This window comes from Parasteatoda tepidariorum, chromosome 6 (genome assembly GCF_043381705.1).
Source record: "Parasteatoda tepidariorum isolate YZ-2023 chromosome 6, CAS_Ptep_4.0, whole genome shotgun sequence".
Taxonomy (NCBI): domain Eukaryota; kingdom Metazoa; phylum Arthropoda; class Arachnida; order Araneae; family Theridiidae; genus Parasteatoda; species Parasteatoda tepidariorum.
This window is the reverse complement of record NC_092209.1, coordinates 31771065-31779487: the sequence shown is the minus strand read 5'-3', so window position 1 is coordinate 31779487 and position 8423 is coordinate 31771065. Positions and strand designations below refer to the sequence as shown.

Sequence of the window (8423 nt, the reverse complement as noted above, 5' to 3'; positions counted from 1 at the left end):
AAACGATGTTAAATAACAAACCAAACGATGTTAACAAAATGACGTAGAAAGCGCAACTAGATCAAAATTATACAAGCACAACTAGATCAAATTATAATACCTGAGTGCTTGACGTAACAGATATAGAAATAGAATTTGATACTATAAAAAATTATATAGAAATAGAAATTGATACCATAAAAAATTTATTCGTTTTCGTGTTCTTTTCATGTATTTAGCATTTTAGTTTTTTTTTCTTAAGCGTTGTAGCTATATAATTTCAAACATCCTCAAGAGCTATAACACATCTGCAGCAGAACTGGATATGAAGACAAAATTGCTGGACAGGAACACTTTAATTGTCCACTAATCTTCAGATTTCCGGCTATGTTTTAAAAAACTTTATTTGTGAAAACCTTTAGCTTGGCGAACAGCTGGGCGCCTTTGGCGGCTAGTTAATAATAAAAACTAAGTAAATGGAGAAGAATTAGTAAATTTATACTTGCACTAGATTCAAGCTTATCTAAAATCGATCCAGGTTTGGGACAGCCTATTTCTTTTCAGTCTTTTTTGAGGAATTCTTACGGAATTTTGAACATTGAAACTTGTTAGAATAGCATCAGTATATTATGACTATCTTTTTTATTTATGTCTAGTTGAAATTCTTCAAAATGAACCTGCAGAAATAGTTGGAATACGTTTTTTATTTTCATACTTAAATTAAATCACATTAAAAAAATTCATTGTTTACAATTTTTAAACATACTGCCATGTCTAACAGAGAAACTAATTATTTCAGCAATTTAACGCAAGAATTTTAAAGAAAAAAAAAACATTGGTAGAGCCAAAAATAGATGAAAGATCGCATATTTAAATAGATTTCTTATGATAAATGTAAACAAATCGTTCGAACTATAGGCGATATATTACCATAAATAACTAAAAAACAAACTTAAATTGTAAGATTTAGAAAGTAACTACTTGATCTTAGTGAAATAAAAAGGAATACAATAAAAAGCAGGTAAATATTTGTTTTTAACAAAAAGAAATACTTAAAAGTGAATGCAAAACTTGGCGATTCTGAAATAATTTTGGCGAAAATTTATTCAGCCAATCTCCTGCCTTTATTTATTAGTTTTATTGCACATAAGCACTTAAAATTGTTAAATAAATCAATAAATATTGTTTAAAAGTCATATTTTAAATAGATATATACTTAATAAAAGCAATTTTCAATGAATATACCTATATTTGGTACATAGTTAAAAGTGTGCAATTCAAGTAATCCTAAAAGTTATTCACTTATTTTTTTTAAAAAAATAATAGACGAAAACGAACCTTTAAAAACAAATTCTAACAACTTAATATCGTTTATATACTACATATAAGAGTAAATAAATGTAATAAGTTATAAATAAATGAGTATTTACCTCTCATAAGCGAGCTCCACTTCCAGGCTGCCAGTTGTATCTTTTGCAATTTATTTTCCATTTCTTCTTCCTTTTCAAATTCGAAGGAAATCTGAACATTCGAAAGCCTTTTTTTTTTCTTTTTTTTTTTTAACTGTTTGTGCAATTTTTCAGCCGCACAAGCACCCATATCAATAATTTTAGGTATCCAAATAGCCTTCAAACTCTCACGCTAATACTAACATAACGTTAACTTACAAACTCGTCTGCTAAAACATGTCGGATAGTTCAGCTCTCATAGTATAGGAGCCTTAGTGTTGCGGGTTCGCATAAGTACTATTTCATAAGAAAGCAAGAAATAGTTTAGTTATAATAAATTGGCAACATAATAAAAAATATTATGTTGTTGTTGCTAATTCCCATCTGGTCTGACGGGGTCAGACCAGATCAATGAATCCGTTGATATTGAGAAAATCCGAAACCAGAATGGGAGAGGAATGAATATCGTTCCAGTCCAGCCCTAAACAGATCAAGATGTGCTCAGGTGATGCCTGGTTTTGTTGGCATTTAGGGCAAAGAGGAAAGATCTTTTGATTTGCAGAAAATGTGAGACTTTTCAGGTGTCCACTGGCCAGTCGGGATAGGCAGGTGTTGGTTTGCCTGTCACCAGGGAGAGATAGAGAGAGTCCTGGTCTTTTTGCTTTATACCAGTAGTGAATAGGTGGAAGCNACCCCCCCCCCCCATGAATCAGTTGACAAAAAATATTATCGAACAAACAATCGATAAGTTAAAAAAGTAAAACGATAGCTAAAAACAGTTATTCTTTCTATGTTTCTTCCTATGTAAAATGTCCTCGTCGTGTAAATAAATGTGCTCTTGTCTAAAACAACCTGTATCTTCTTCTTGTGAGTCGTAGTTCAATATTAGTATAAAATTCAAAGTTCGACTTCGCAACACTTAGTGTAAATTAGCATAATTAAAACAAAAATATAGAACACTTTGTTTTTATTAACTTAGATGTAATATGAGGGTGATGATGATGATTATCGACGATCTGTCTTGGAGCTTTTTGCAATTTACAGCTTATAGCTCACTTATGTCCCAGGTAGCGGAGATAAGTGGATGATTATAGTATGCGGATAGATTTCAGGTAATGCATAAGATATTCTAGCTTGCGTTTGTCCGTTGTGTCCATAAGGTATGAAAACGACAAGGCCCCAAGTCCTAGCTGTAGATGTAATATGTAACCTTTAATTAATGCCCAGCCTATAGCTCAGTTTGATTTAGCTTCTCGTTGCCATCGCGAGAAAAGAAATTTCATCTGTTGCATTTTTTATAGTATTTTTTTTATATAAAATAGATAAAGTTAAACATGAATGTCTCACAAATCTGAAGACAAATCGATTTAATAATAATATGTCTTTATTTGAATGAATTTTTGAAAAATACTTGATAATTAATCCTTGGTATGAAATAATTAACAGCACTAATTAAAAAATAAATTAGATTGTCTATGATTGAAGAAATAGTATTGTTCCTCTTTCATTTCCCGCCTCCAGTAATACCGTTTATAAATTCGAAGCTAGAAAATTTCTCCCTACATTCGCGTCTGGGGAAAAAATCGATAACTTCCCTGTCTCCTCCCACTCAAATCCTTAGCAAGCGAAGGCAGACTTCAACCGAATGTTGGGAATTGTGTATCGGCGTGTGAAGTTTTATTTTAATAAATACCGAAAGTGGAATGAAATTAGTTTCGGAATAGTTATCGAACTATAAATTTCATCCCATTTTTGATTTATATTCTTAATCTTGTCGTTAAATGTCAGCTTCAATTAAGTTTAATTATCAATTGCTTAATAGTTAATTTATGATACTTTTTTTTTCTTTGTGATTGTCTTAACGATTTGGCTCTTAACTGGTTTGAGTGTTCTATTTGTTTTATATATAAATGCACAAATTGATTAACTCCTAAACATAAAAACGGAGAAAATGCGATGAAATAATGTACTTCTTTTGAATGTTCCGTTCATTTTATACTTTTTTCGAAAAATATTGTTGTTATTTGCAAGTTATTACTATTTATTATTTGGATGATTTAGTATATAAATACATAAATGTAAGAAATAACGATGGAATCAATAGCATTAATGTTTTAATACTTAAATTTAAGATGCTTCCAGAAGTGGAGTAAATCGATTTGTGTATTGAACGGCTCATATGAAGAGTAATTGTTTTTAGTTTGTTTTTTTACTATTTTTGAATGTGTTTTTTTAAATTCCTATAATTTGTATTGAAAGGCTTTGCAACAGTTAAATGTTTATAAAAATTATTTAGAAAAATCAACAATATAAATTATTGTGCAAAATTGACTAACCATTTTACAAAATAAGGCGAAAACATTCAAAATTGAAACCTTAGGTAACTAATGTATTTATCATTTTACTGATTCATCAATTTTTAAATTATCCGATTTTAGTTTTTTGTAATTAAAATAATTTTTTGTTTTGTTTTATGATCTTGTTATTAGCACGAAACTTTACATTAACAAGGCAAGTACACGCTTATTCAACTCAGGCAAGAAAACAAGTCTATTATATTTTTATGTTTAATATACTCCGAATTTTTTTTATTTAGAAGTTTATGAATTGGTTTAAAAAGAAAAAAAAGTTTTTTATCAATATATATTGGATTGCAACTATAACTTTGAACGGGTATTATTAATTCCTTTTCGACATTTACTGTGAAAATACATACAGTGATTGACAGTTATACTTAGAATTTAAAATAATATTCTCTCTAAATAAAACGATATTTTTTTCAAAGTTATGTCTGAGTTTTTAATTATTTTTCCTCAGAATTTAAGAAGTAAGAGAAAAAATTTAATGCAAATTAGAAGATGCGTGAAAGAAAAAAAGATATATTATAGGACTTAATTTATTATTTAATAAATTAATTATTGAATAACACTATGGTTATTACTATTTATTAAAAAAATTCTCTTACAACATTGTATTTGTGCTTCAGCTCTTAAAGTATTTTGGATGGTTAAATATGCATGCTAAGTTTAAGTTAAATATAACTGCTTCTTTAACACTAGAAAGACTGAAGCTTAGTATATACCTATATTGCCCAAAACCAGTCAAAATGACTGGATTGTGAAGGAATAACTAATTTGTAAAGAAATTTGTTTAATTAATTTTTAATATTTTTTAGATTATTTACAGTTATATAACAGGATTAAATATTAACAATAAAAAATTTTACTTCACTTGGGAAAAAAAAATTATGCATTATTATTTGTACATCTTTAGCAACTGAAAAAGTCAAAAAGCAGTCAAAATGACTTCCTCGGGCAATCTGGTGTTAAATATAACTGCTTTTATGATAGGCTTCGGGTCATATCACTCCGCCGAATACAAATAGTTGAGTAGGCTTTTCCTTCAATAAGCATGCGCTCTTTGATTTTTAATTAATGTTTTTATTCAGCATTCTCTCTGTAGAATAAATTAAAAGCAGTTGCTACGAAATTTTTTGTTAGATTCTAACATTTAAATTGAACATAACCGAATTAAAATAATCAAAATTCAACTTCTTTGGGAGATGCTTTTTGTTCAAAATATTACTTTTGCAGACCGCAGTTACTTATGCAATTATATTATTACTGCCGATACCAATAAGCTAGAACATAAATAGAAATTCAGTAATGATAAAGTATGAAGTAGCATCTGTGCTTCTTTCCATCTGTACTAAATATCAATATTTTCTTTTGATGTAATATCCCTTAATCATTGAGTTTCTTTTTTTTTTTTTATAAATTTAATAATCAATGTTTTTTCCATCATCGTGTTTAGCATTTCAATTTTTAAGGATCACGAACAAAGTCTGATTTACTGGAGGGCATTCGCGGCACTTGTGAGGGGCCCCCACCCCAAATATATATTTAAAAAAATTAATAAATGAACTAGTTGGCCTGTAACTTGCTTGGTACTTCTTGCTTCCTGCATAATTTTCATCATTTTCACTAACAACTTAGACCTGAAAATAACCACTAACTTAGGCCTAAAAATAACGTGGCGAGTTATAAAAAAAAAAAAATGGCGACTTACACAACCATTTATTTTTCCCCACTGCATTTATAAAAAATTGTTTAATGATAAATATCTCATATTTCAATTGTAATGTATACATTATATTATTTTGTCTCCCCAAAAAATTTTAAATATAATTCTTTAAAATCACTAGGTTTAACTAAATTTAGTCAGATATTTATATTATTTTTATTGTTGAATTGACTTTTTACATCCGTAAATTATTTCTAACATGAATTTTTCTTAAAAAATAAAATTTAATCTAAGCAACAAAACCTGTTTACAAAAAGTGGCTATTAAATGAAAAAGACATCGATATCGGTCACTGACTCATTTAGGTTTATGGAAAAAGTGGCTACGAAGTTATTAGTGTCTACCGGCCACTGGCTATTAACTGAAAATTTAAATTTTCAGGTCTATCAACAACTCTTACTATATCAGTTAAATTTTAATAAATTTTTTTCATAATTTAACTAAATTAAATTTTGAATTTCTATCCAAATAAGGCTTCAGGTTGTTTAAAATTTCTTGTTGCCTAAAAAATTATCTTTATTTGATGTTGGAATTAAAAATCATGAATGTTAACTGAAACTAGTCGACTCTTACAGAGGGCCCTAAGACGGGCTTAGTGCCCAGTGTCCCGAGATCTGCCAATTAGGCCCTGGTCACGAACGGCTATTAAAGAAAACCGATTATTGGTTGATCTCGTATTCGACGTGTTCAACTATAAGTCAGACTGTGATTTGCAGGCTACAATACGAGAAAACCATTGGATGAAATAAAAGCCTCTAACTCAGTACAGATTCCAAAAACCATGGCCAAACCAAGCCAAGCCAAAAACGTTAGCGAAAAATGCATTTAATTAACTAGGAAGTGTACCAATTGGTTAACTTTTCAAGTCACAATTTGTTGGAAGATACATCATACACCAATTGATGTGTTTACATTTAGGGATACCATGAACTTATATTTTAGGGGGAGGGGAATTACAATTTTACTGAAAATTCTCAATTTTACCAAATCATTAATACGAGCTTGCAGTCATTCTGATAAACTATTCGTTTTTCGGTAAGCTGAGCAAGAGCAATATTAGGCGAATATGACCAAAAATAGACTAGAAATTGAATATTTAATTCTTTTTCCTTATCAAAATAATTTAAATTTAAAGGAGAAAAATAAGTTTCATATTTCAATATTTAAATTACTAAATATAAAATTCTCAATAGTAGTTCTGATTTAATCTTAAAATTGGTAAACATAGATTTCTACATTTTATAGCCGTACTTTTTCTACTAAATCTACTTCCAACACATTACCATTTTATACTTTTATTTATTTTTTTACGTAGTGTTCGAAAAAATGTATGAAGTTATCTACATCTGCAGATTGTCTATTATATTTTCCCCTTAAGCCCAGTCTAAATTTTTGGGAGGTCTCAATTCAGTGAATTTTTATAACATTCATGGAATTCCCATGACAGAATTAAATTTTAAAAAATGTGGATTAAATAATTGAGACAGTATTTTGTAAATAAAAATTAATTATATATTTTTATATCCCCTCCCCCCATTATAACGTTATCGTAAACATATGCATAGAAGTATATTATTCAAAAATAGTATCCTATAATAATTTAAAAAAACATAATAATTATTGGAGAAAACACTCCAAAAATTAATTTCGAAGTTAGACGGCAAGCTTTCGATTAATTACAATTAATGGCAACAGGATATATTTAGTTTTTTATTATTTTTTGAAATTAGTAAGTTATTTTACTTTTTTTTCCCAAGGAGAAAAGCATTTTTACAATATTCGGAATTATTTATCTGAACATATAAAGATAGTGTTGCTAACCATTAGTAATTTAAATTGAATCAGAAGTAAGTTGTGATTTTAAGACTGTTTTCAATAAAATCACTTAATGAAACTTATTTAAGTTCCAAAATTGGAAATGTACAAACATAACACGATTTCGTGCCTAAGTTTTAAGTTTCAATCATTCTACCATTTTCATAATACTTCGTAAAATTTGCTATTTCATATCTCAAGGGTTCAAGCTAGTTTTTTGAGTTATATAAATACGTAATAAAACTTGATTTTATATTCCTCTTCTTTTTCTCCTTTTCCTTTAAATTTTTAAAAAAAAAAAATATTTTAAACAACAAAATTATTTAAATGATTAGTAAACTAAACAAACATTTTAATAATGGTATGTAATCCTCAATACGATAGTCTCTTAGATTCGAATTTAAGTAATTAATCATTAATATTCAGTCCATCATTATTCGCTGATGTTCTATTTTCCCAGATGAAAATAAGCGAATTTCGGGGAAAAGGTGGGTAAGTGTGTTGAATACATTTCTTAACCTAAGTAATACAAAATCAAAGAGTAAATCGATAATAAAACAAGCTTATAAAATTTCTGTTTCTCCTCTCATATAAGGCCCATTAGCTCAGTTGGTTAGAGCGTCGTGCTAATAACGCGAAGGTCGTGGGTTCGATCCCCCCATGGGCCAGAAGCATATTTTTTTTGTCTAGCAAATAATTTATTATCTTTATATTATTGCATAACAAAAACAAACTGAATTATTTCAGTCACAAAAAATTTCCTGTTTTCAATAAATTCTTACACATTCCGATGTTCTGATGTAATTTTGGTAAAAAATTTCCTATTCATATTTTTACATTTTAATAATGTTTACATGATTACTATAAACTGTACTTTAATTTTTTAAATATATATAAATATCCATGCATATAAGCATAACATATACACACTTAAATATACATGCATTACAAGCATATAGGCAGAAAGATAAGCGTTTTTATTCTAGGGATAAAAAATTATAATTTATTGAGCAAAAGATTACATAAAGAAATATAAATGATTCCATAAAGTTATTATTAAAATTTTATCTACTTCAGTTCATACATAGGAAATTGTTT

The 8423-nt window shown here is 28.4% G+C and overlaps 1 non-coding gene across 1 annotated transcript; it reads left to right on the top strand.

Moving 5' to 3' along the window:
• Positions 1–7919: 7919 nt before the first annotated feature.
• TRNAI-AAU (transfer RNA isoleucine (anticodon AAU)) lies at positions 7920–7993 on the top strand. Its single transcript has one exon. It is a non-coding gene; the product is annotated as a tRNA-Ile (tRNA).
• Positions 7994–8423: the final 430 nt, after the last annotated feature.